The following is a 10,505-nucleotide window of genomic DNA, read 5'->3' as shown; positions in this document are numbered from 1 at the left end:
CCCAGCGGGGATCTGTCTGACTGAGCCACGGCCCGCCGCCCCACCTCACCCCTCCCCGCTCAGTGCCCCTCCCCAGCCGTGCTGGTACATAAACAGTTCTGGCCACCTGCGCCCAGACCGTGCGTCCTGATTTGGAAGTCAGGGAAGACAGAGCGTTCCTTCGGGACAACCAAGTGCCCCAGTTTGCTGGGAGCAGAGTGTCTGGGCTGTGGAACTTCCCGTGGGAAGCCAGGGAGGGCTAAGTGGTGGTGCAGTAGTCCAGGCAGCTGGATCCCACTTGGCCAGCTGCATGGTTTGAGTCCCAGCTGGCGGCCGTGTCTGTGTGTGTGCCCAAAATTCCAAAAGGGAGAGATGGAGGAGAAGGGGTGGCAGTGTGACCCACGGGGGTGCTTGCTTTCCTTCTCTCCCTCTCTCTCTCCCTCTCTCTCCCTCCCTCTCTCTCTCCAGCAAGTGCACATACCCTCTGGCAAAATAAAAAACACAAAACTGAGAAAGTCCCAGGTAACCTCAGACTGTTGCCCCCCTTAGTGGGTTCTCAACCTGGCTGTTCTTACCATCACCTTGGGAGTTTAAAAAAAATATTGACCAAAAGATACATGTGAAAATGAACTTAATGGGCCGGTTCTGTGGCCTGCTGGATAAAACAGCTGGATCCCACATGGCCGATCATGCAGTTCAAGTCCCAGACCCAGCAGTTGAGAAGCACGCCAGGTACATGTGTGTGCACGCCCAAAGTCCTAAGGAAGGGAGAGATGGAGGAGAAGGGATTGCAGTGGGACCTTTCCTGTGGCAGGTGCTTCCCTCCTCTCTCTCTCTCTGTGGCAAGTAGCACACACACAAAAAAAGTTTGATGTGGGACCAGCAGGTGGTGTAATGGTTGCGTTGCTGGATTCCCACATGGCTGACTGTGGTTCAAGTCCTGGACTCAGAGGTTTGAAACTCATGCCAGATTTGTGTACAAGTGTGCCCAAAATCCCGAGAAGAGAATGGAAGAAAAGGGATTGTGGCGTGGCCAACCCCCAGGGGGGGATTTCTCGTTTTCTGTCTTTGTCTCTCCGGCGAGCACATGCACCCTATAGCAAAAAATCTCTTAAAAAAAAAAAGTAACTAAAAAGTTTAAAATATCAGTGCCTGTTTCCCACCAAAGATTTCTGAGTCATTAGACTGGTACCGGGGAAGCGTGGGCACTTCCTAGGAGTACCCCCATACTGTGCAGCCTGTTACCTGGGATGACGTAGCAAACTACTAGCGGTTAGCCCTTCTCACGTGCCGGCCCGACACTGATAACAACGGTCGCTAACGCACATCTGTGGGCCAGGCACTAAGCTGGGCGTTTGACATGGATTAGCCTATTCTGTCATCAGGAGTTCCCATCCCCGTTTTCCACATGAGGGTAACGACTCAGAGAGGTTCAGCAATTGACTGAAGGGTCACACAGCTAACTAGTGAAGGTCAAGCCAGGCTGTGACCCGATGGATGAAGGCCCAGCCTCGCTGGCACCGACAGCAGAGCATACTAAACTGCAGTCCTGGAGGCCGCGTGGCCCACTGTGGGTTTGGCTCCCGAGGCTATCTGAAACATAGTGGGTTTGTGCGAGCCCCACAGCGAGACTGGCTGGAGAGCTGCTGGAAGGGGATCGCGGCGTGATGAGACCCTGTCGGGGTGCAGGTCTCTGCCTCTGCCTCTGTCTCTCTCTCGAAATAAAATAAAATAAAGCTATCACAGCGTGGTGATGGGGGACGGAACATTTTTCATCAAACATCACAACAATAAAGTAAACAGGAAAGGAGGGTGGGGATGTAAAAGAGGGGGAAAGAGAGTGAAGAAGGAAAAGGTGGTTTCCGTCGAAACCAGCAGGGGGCAGCAGTGCGCACCCAGTGGCCCCAACCTGGGCCCCCAGCACCCTCAGCTTTCCCAGCAGGCGCAGCCATTACTGGGCTCTACCCTTCTGGGAGGAAAAAACAGTCAAGTGTTGGGCCAGCCAGTGGCAGGGTGGTTAAGAAAATGGGATCCTCACATGGCCAACTGCTCGGTTCGAGTCCTGGACCTGGTAGCTTGAAGAACATGCCAGGGGCATGTGCGTGTGTCCCTAAAATCCCAAGAGGAGGATGGAGGAGAAGGGTCACAGCATGGCCATACTCCCTAGGGAGTGATTTCTCACTCTCTCTCTCTGTCTCTCTCTGGTGAGCACACGTACCATGAAGCAATAAATAAATAAATTTTAATAAACTAATTTTTAAAATTTTAACTTTATTTATTCTAATTTGACTAGAAAGGAATAGAGTGAGAGAAAGAGCGAGAGAGAAAGTGAGAAAGCCACCAGGTCCAGGACTCGAACCATGGTCTGCCATGTGGGAGTCCAGTGCCCTTAATCACCATGCCACCTACCGACCCCATTAATAAACTAAACTTAAAAAAGGAAACACGGGACCAGCAGATGGTGTGGTGGTTAAGGCGCTGGACACTCCCACATGGCTGACTTCGAGTCCCAGACCTGGTGGCTAACTTTCTCACTTTCCCTCTTTCTCTCTCTGGTCAAATTTAAATAAAATAAATAAATTAAATTAAATAATTATTTTTAAAAAAGGAAAAACAGACAAGTCTTTGCCCCACCTGAGTCTAACATTTTGCCTACCTCCAGAATGTTTTTTTTTTTTTTTTTTTGGGGTTTTTTTCCGCCAGACAGACAGAGAGAGACAGAAAGCAAGAAATCACCCCCCAGGGGGGACGACCACACCGCAATCCTTTCTCCTCCATTCTCCTCTTGGGATCTTGGGCACGCACACACACGCACGCACCCGGTGTGAATTTTAAGCCACCAGGTCCGGGACGCAAACCGCGGTCGACTACATGGGAGTCCAGTGACATAGCCATTACGCTAACTGCTGGTCCCACCTCCAGAGTGTTTAAAAACAAACAAAAACCCAGTGGTGCAGTCTCTTTGGAACCAGACTGACCATGAATTCCTTCCTTCGCTCATTCACTCAACAGATGTTGACGTCTTCTAGGAGCCAAGTGTGGTTCCCGCATGGAGATACAGCAGTGAACACGAGATGTTTCCACCCCGTGGGGTTCATAGTGGGGGGAGACAACTCACCAAATAAATCAGCAAAATTCAGAGCACATGAGACGTGCGAAGTGCTTAAGTAGGGTGACTAGCCAGCTCAGACTCTCAGAGTTCTTTTATTTTAAATTATTTTATTTAACTTTATTCATGTATTTACTTATTTTAATTTGACCAGAGAGGGACGGAGAGAGAGGAGAAAGTGAGAAAGCAAGGCCCCAGGTCTGAAACTCAATCCATGCTCAGCCATGGAGGCAGAGAGACAGAAGGTGGGAAATCACCCCCAGGAAGGATGGCCACACCGCTCTCCCTTCTCCATCCTCCTGGGGATTTTGGTCATGCACGCACATGTGCCCGGCGTGAGTTTTAAGCTGTGAGGTTTGGGATTTGAACCACAGTTGACTATGTGGGAGTCCAGCAACGTAACCATTACACCATCAGCTGGGCCTGCCTGGTTTGTTTTGGGTAGGGTGAACTGGGGCCAGCAGATGGCATAGTGGGTACATTGCTGGATTCCCACATGGCCCACCATGCTTCGAGTCCCAGACCTGGTGGCTTCAAAATCACGCCGAGCGCATGCGCATGTGTGCCCACGATCCCAGGAGAATAGAGGAGACAGGATTACAGCCTGGCCATCCTCCCTGGGGGGCGACATCTCACTTTCCCTCTCACTGCCTGTCTCTTTCCAGCGAGTGCATGCACCCTATGGCAAAAACTTCTCAAATAAATTTTAAAAAGAAACAAAAAGGTAGAGTGGACAAGCTTCCCCTGCGGAGAGAATGTGGTGGGAGGGAGGAGGGATCCAAAGGTGGACAGGCCTGGCCTGAGCGCATGGGGGACGAGCGGCCACCGACACGCGAGAGGACGTGGAAAGACGGGCAGCAAACAGCAGCAGCGAGCGGGAGCTAGCGGGGTGCCCGCTCACAGCCCTCTGCGCGTATGCGGGACTCTAACCGGGTGCGTGCAGCATCCGAACTGCACCTCTGACCCCTAGTTCGAATTCTGAAAGTAGACCCCACAGAAATAGGCCAGTGTGACAAGACTCGCGTGCGAGCAGTGCCCTGCGCGTCGTTTATAACAGAGCCCACGCTGGAAATTGCGTTCACGTTCTCATTAAATACACTCCTGCCCGTCACAGGGGAACTCATTAGGTGACGTCTGATGAATTTACGTGATGGAGAGCCTTGCAACTCTCCAACAGGAAGTCCTAGACCCCAGGCCCACCCCATAGTGCAGTGGTTAAATACTGCGCAGGGAAAACCAGATTCCATATGGCTTACCAGGGTTTGAGTCCCAGTCCTGGTGACTTGGAAAACATGTGTGTTCTGGGGCCAGCAGGTGGCAGGGTGGTTAAGGTACTGGATTCCCACATGACTGACTGCAAACCTAGTCCCAGACCCAGTGGCTTGAAAAATCACTCTGGGTGCGTGTGCGTGCTTGCTCAAAATCCTGAGAGGACGAGGAGAAGGGATTGCTGCGTGGCCATCCCCCGGGGGTGATTTCTCACTTTCCCTCTCACCCTCTCTCTCTCTGGTGAGTGCATGTGCCCTATGACAAGAGCCTAAAAAGGGCAGGTCCCTTAGGACAAAAGCTAAAAAAAAAAAAAAAAAAAAAAAAGTGCTCAGGAACCTGACAGGATGGAGAATTGAAGAAGAAAGGATTGGATGAGCGGCCTCACTGGAGGTTCCTTTGCCTCTCTCTCGCTCTCTCACTCTCTCACTCTCTCTCTTCCTCTCTCCCGTGTGTGTATACACACCCTCTGACATTAAAACAACAAAAAAAGAAGAAACCTTAGACCTCAGTGTACCGACATGGAAAGATCCCTGTGCTATGTTAAGTGAACCATAATTATGGAAGGAGCTAACATTTTTTGGAAATATTTGCTATAGAGCGTGTGCACTCTCCGAAGAGACAGAGAGAGACGGTGGGGATGGCCACGCCACAATCCCTGCTCCGTTCTCCTCCCAGGATCTTGGACACACACACAAACACACACACGCCCAGCCGTGAGTTATAAGCTGCCAGGTCCAGGACTCAAACCGTGGTCGACTACGTGGGAGTCCAGCGATGTAACCATTCCGCCCTCTGCTGGCACTGGAACTAACATTTTTTAAAAGGATTCTTTATTTCACTTTATTTACCATTATTATTATTAGTGTTATTATCATTTAAATTTTGTTACAGAATACATGCACTCATCAGAGAGACACAGAGGGAGAGAGAGAAAGGGAAGGTAAGAGAGCAAGCCAACAGGTCCGGGATTCAAACCACGGTTAGTCATGTGGGAGTTCAGTGCCTTAACCGCCACTCCACCTGCTGGCCCCAGAGCTCGCTTTGTAAACACTCGCTGTGCATCAGGCACTGCACCAGGCTTGGTAGGGATTATTTTATTTCATCCTTAGTAACATCAGGAATAGGAGCTATGGCATGCTCCTCATTTCACCTGTGAGGGACTGGAGGTGTAGGTGGCGGGGCACTGCTTGTGGCCCCCTTCCTGGGGGTAGAAGAGGCAGCATTCTAACCACTGGCTGGGACTGTCCAGTCCTGCTGGGACAGGGCTGTTTAGACCTTAATCTGAAGGGATCCCCACCGGGCCGGCCGAGGCCCAGCAGTAGGAACGCTCTGTGCTGCTGGACTCCCGTGGGAAGGTTCTGGGTCTGCATGCCGGGATCTCCCTGTGCATGCTGGGGGCACGTGCCCGCGATCTGGGCTGGCTGGGGAGGCCAGTGGTGGGTACGGTCTGAGGGTCCTCCTGGGGGTCCTCGTCGTTCTCTTTCTCTCACCCTCTCTCTCTGAAGAAATGAATGGATGAACTTAAAAAAAAATTCGTTGTAGGGCACATGCACTTGCTGGAGAGAGACAGAAAGAGGAGGAAAGTGAGAAATCAGCCCCTAGGGGGAATGGCCACACCACAGTCTCTTCTCCTTTCCCCTTTCAAGATTTTGGGCGTGCACACGCACGTGCCCAGCATGTTCATCAGGAGGCTGTGTCCAGGACTCGAACCGCAGGCGGCCGTGTGGGATCCAGCTGCCTTAATACCACAGCACAGGGTGGCCCTTTGAGTGGATCAGCCTCTCTCTCTCTCTCTCTCTCTCTCTCTCTCTCTCTCTATATATATATATATATATATAAATACACACACACACACACACACACGCACGCACGCAGAGGGTACACGACACACTCGAATGACTGCTCTGGCTTTCCTCCTTAGATGCGTCTGTGGTATCTGAACATTTGTCCCGCGGCAGCATGTGGCTCATCGTGTAAACCATCCTGCGATCTCAGGGACAAACACACCTTTCTCACGTTAAAGGCCAGATAAAGGGAGGAAGGAAGGAAGCCTCACCTGCCCTGCCCTCCTTCCCTGGGGCTGACATGCCACTGCCCAGTCGCTGCCCATGAGCACCCAGGGCCAGAGGCTGCACCCCTGCCACCGCTGGGAGGTGCTCCTGGAAGCACTGGGCAGCCATCAGGTCATGTGGTGCATTGAGGGGGGCAGAGGCAAGGGCGGGGCCCTATGATCTATGGAACTCAGAACTCGAGGCTCTCTCCTGGAGGCTCAGGCCTGGGCAGCGCGATCTTCCCTGGCAGCACCTCAGCCTAGGATCACTCTCTGGGTGACACGGTGCTTCCCTGGCTCAGGCCCCACCAGGCAGCGAAACTCTAGGGGCCTCTAATTTCGCTGCCAAAGGCCCTCTCCTCTAAGAAGCTGGAGGCTTCCCCAGCACTCCCATGGCTCTGGTCCCCTCGTGCCCTCCCCGGGGAAGGGGAGCTCACCTAGATGAGGCAGGCCTGAGGGGGACCTTCCCTCTTCCTCCCTTCCCTCCAGGGGTGTCTCCCCTCAGCCACAAGGAGCTAGCCTGGCGTGTGACACCCTGGGGTCTGGGAGCAGGCTCCGTCCATCTGTCTGTCCGTCCATCCATCCCGTGTTTCCTCCTCTGTTAGCCACTGCTCCCGTTACTGCCCACTACGCAGTGTGCTCAGGAGGCATCGTCCCCTTTGTGCCTTTTTTTTTCCTTCTAGAGAGATTTTTACTACAGGGCATGTACACTTGCTGTGTAAACAGAAAGAGAGACAGAGAGACAGAGAGCGAGAAATCACCCCCCAGGGGGATGGCCACGCCGCAATCCCTTCTCCTCCGTTCTCCTCTCGGGATCTTGGGCATGCACGCACATGCGCCCAGTATGATTTTCAAGTCGCCAGGTCCGGGACGCGAACCGCGGTCAGCTATGTGGGAGTCCAGTGACATAGCCATTCCACCATCTGCTGGCCCCTCCTTTGTCCTTTTGGAATCAGTTCAAGTGTCCATGTTTACGGGTGGGGAAGGTGAAGTCCAGCACGGCTGAGTGACTTGTCCAGGGTCACGGCAGTAACGGAGCGCTCCGAGCTGCTGGGCCACGTAGGCAGGTCCCAGCCTGTGTCCTCGGGCCTCCCTCTGAAAGCCGTGCTCGTGCACACGCCTGAGATCCCGGCTGGCTGAGGCTGGGGAGGGGGGACTGCGGCCTGAGGGGTCCTGCTGGGCATGCCACTCACTCGCTGTCTATCCCGTGGAATAAATACATAAACATGACCAAATAAATAACTGGTCCCAGGTCACTCAGCCTGTGAGTGGTGAATCTAGATTCAAACCCGAGCCTGCCTGAGGCTGGGGGCAGTCTCTCCCAGTGGTTAGTGGGCCTAGAGCACCCACAGCCTGGGCCACACCCGGTCCTGCTCTGGCTGTGTGGTCCTGGGCAGGACTCTTCCGCACCCAGTGCCAGGTTTCCTCATCTGTCAATAGGGGGCAGCCTGGCCCTACCCCAGGACTGGTGTCAGTGGAATGACCTATGTCCAGCACTCAGAGCGGTGGCGGCCCCCAATACTTGCCCAGCAGGCTCTGGAGGTCACTTCAGGTCTCACACTGCCCCCTCTGCTCCATTCGCTGAGCCGCACACATCTTGTGAGTGCCTGGGGGGATGACCTCGAGCTAACCACAGTCCCTGCTCCTAAGGAGCTGAGCCGAGGCCATTAGAATCCCCTAGAAGGCTTCCGAGAAACCGCAATGCCCAGGCTTCGCCCTCCTCCCCGCAGATCAGAACCCCAGGCTGGGGCCATGGCACTGGCACCTTTCCAGTTCAGTAGGGGAACGGAGGCAGCGGACTGGGAGAGTGGGGCCCGCGCTGTGCAGTCCCAGGGGGCGGGTCTCTGCGGGGTGTGGGAAGTCGCTTCAAAGTGGAACTAAGTGAGAAGGGGTGGGAGTCAGGAGAGGAGAATTGGGCACTCCACCTTGGTGATGGCGTGGGTTTTTTGAGGTGCAGCTTACATACTGTCAAACCCATCCTCAGAATAGTTCTGTGTGTTTTGGCAAAAGGCTAGTCATAGAACCAGCACCCCAATCCACCGAGTTTCTGAAGTCAGCTGCTTCTTTGCAGCCAACCCCCAGCACCACCCTCTAACCCTGGCAACCATCGATCCGTTTTCCCACCGACTTGCCCTTCTAACCCCCTGCAGATGGAATCAAAGCGCTCCAAGCCTGTCTTCTTTCACTCGGCATCGTGTACTTGCAGCTCACCTGTGTCGTGGCAGGAAGCAGCAGTCCGTTCCTTTTCATTGCTGAGTATTATTCCATGGTGTGGATGTACCACTGCTCGTTTCTCCATTTATTCGTGGAAGGAGATTTGGGTTACTTCATTCCTGTTTAGGTTTTTTGTTTGTTTGCTTTTTATTATTATTTTTTATTTTTATTTTTTTGCAATAGGGTGCATGCCTTTGCCAGAGAGAGAGAGAGACAGTGAGAAGGAAAGTGAGCTATCACTGTCCCCTGGGGGCGATGGCCATGCCATATCCCCTTCTCCTCCTGGGATTTCAGACATGCACACACATGTGCCAGAGTTAGTTTCAAGTCACCAGGTCCAGAACCTGGACTGTGATTGGCCATGTGAGAGCCTAGACCCTTAACACCATGCCATCTGTTGGACCCCTGTACAGGTTGCGTGTGTGTGTGTGTGAGAGAGAGAGAGCACGCATTTTCTTCTCTCTCCTCCTGGGATTTCAGACATGCACACACATGTGCCAGAGTTAGTTTCAAGTCACCAGGTCCAGAACCTGGACTGTGATTGGCCATGTGAGAGCCTAGACCCTTAACACCATGCCATCTGTTGGACCCCTGTACAGGTTGCGTGTGTGTGTGTGTGAGAGAGAGAGAGCACGCATTTTCTTCTCTCTAGGGAAAACGTCTAGCACTGGGTCACTGAACTGGACAGTAAATGTGTAATTAACCTTACCAGAAATGGCCGGCCCATTCTGCATCCCCCCCAGCAATGCCTGGGAATTCCCACTGCTTACAGTATTGGCCAGGGTCTTCCTTGTATTTCAGACATTGTCTTAGTTCACTCTCATGGTATTTACAGAAACACCTGAGACTGGGCGATTTATGAGTAGAGGTTTATTTGACTCATGATTCTGGTGGCTGGAAAGTCCAAAGGTGTGGGCCAGCATCGCACACAGCTGACAGGAACAGGGAGGGCGAGGCAGAGAGAGGCAGCCCTGGGGCAGCCATTTCCTTTTTGAACAACCCCCCCCCCTCAGGAAGACTAACCCCTTCTCAGCTGGAACTCACCAAGTCCTGCAAGGCACCCTTAATCCAGTCATGAGAGTGATGCCTCCAGGATCTGCCCACTACGCCTCCTCTTTCTCACCACCTCCCAATGCCATTACACTGGGGACCAGATTCCAAAACATGAGTCTTTGGTGGACAACCCCTTATCCAAGCCATAGCAGACATTCTGGTGAAAAGTTACATTTCGGTATGTAGGGGTCAGCTTGTTGCGTGGAGGTTAAGGCAGTTGGATTGTCCATGGCTGACTGTGCAGTTCAGGTCCCACACACGGTGGCTTGAAAAACATGCCACGTGCATATGCACACAAGTGCCCCAAATCTCAACAGGAGGGAGGAATGGAGGGGAAGGGATCGTGGCGTGACCATTCCCCATGGGGGTGCTTTCTCACTTCCCCCTTTCTCTTGCTATCTCTTTGTCTCTGGTGAAATAAAACTCATTTTTTAACCCTCTGGTGAAATAAAAAGTTTTAGTGTGTAATATTTTCAACCCTTTCCATGTTTGTGCATGTAAAGAAATAAGGACATGTGAAAGTAACTATCTTTTATGGTGAGCACCTGGTATGTGCCAGGGAGCACACCAAAAAAAGTCTCCAGGAGAGTTGGTCTCGTCAGAAGGGCACCCCCTCCACCGTCTGAAAGGCTTAAATCCTGCTTCTGAGATGGGGTGCTGCGGAACCTCGGGCACATCGCCCAACCTCTCCGAGCCCCCACTCATTCAGTGTAAACGGGGCACTGCGCCCTGGCAGGAATGGGGTGAAAACGGAAGGCGGCACGCAGGGAAAGTCCCGGCCTGCAGCAGGCGGTACTGCGAGCCGTGAGGCGCTGCGCAGGCTGTGCCCTC

At 53.0% G+C, this 10,505-nt stretch overlaps 1 protein-coding gene across 1 annotated transcript in view; it reads left to right on the top strand.

The window, feature by feature from the left end:
- FGD2 (FYVE, RhoGEF and PH domain containing 2) overlaps positions 1 to 10,505 on the top strand; it is a 45,563-nt gene that overhangs the window by 27,004 nt on the left and 8,054 nt on the right. The window lies entirely within an intron of this gene.

Source organism: Tupaia chinensis, unplaced genomic scaffold, assembly GCF_000334495.1.
Source record: "Tupaia chinensis unplaced genomic scaffold, TupChi_1.0 Scaffold000238_1, whole genome shotgun sequence".
NCBI lineage: Eukaryota > Metazoa > Chordata > Mammalia > Scandentia > Tupaiidae > Tupaia > Tupaia belangeri.
The sequence above is the reverse complement of the archived record's forward strand: the minus strand, read 5'-3'. Positions and strand labels throughout refer to the sequence as shown.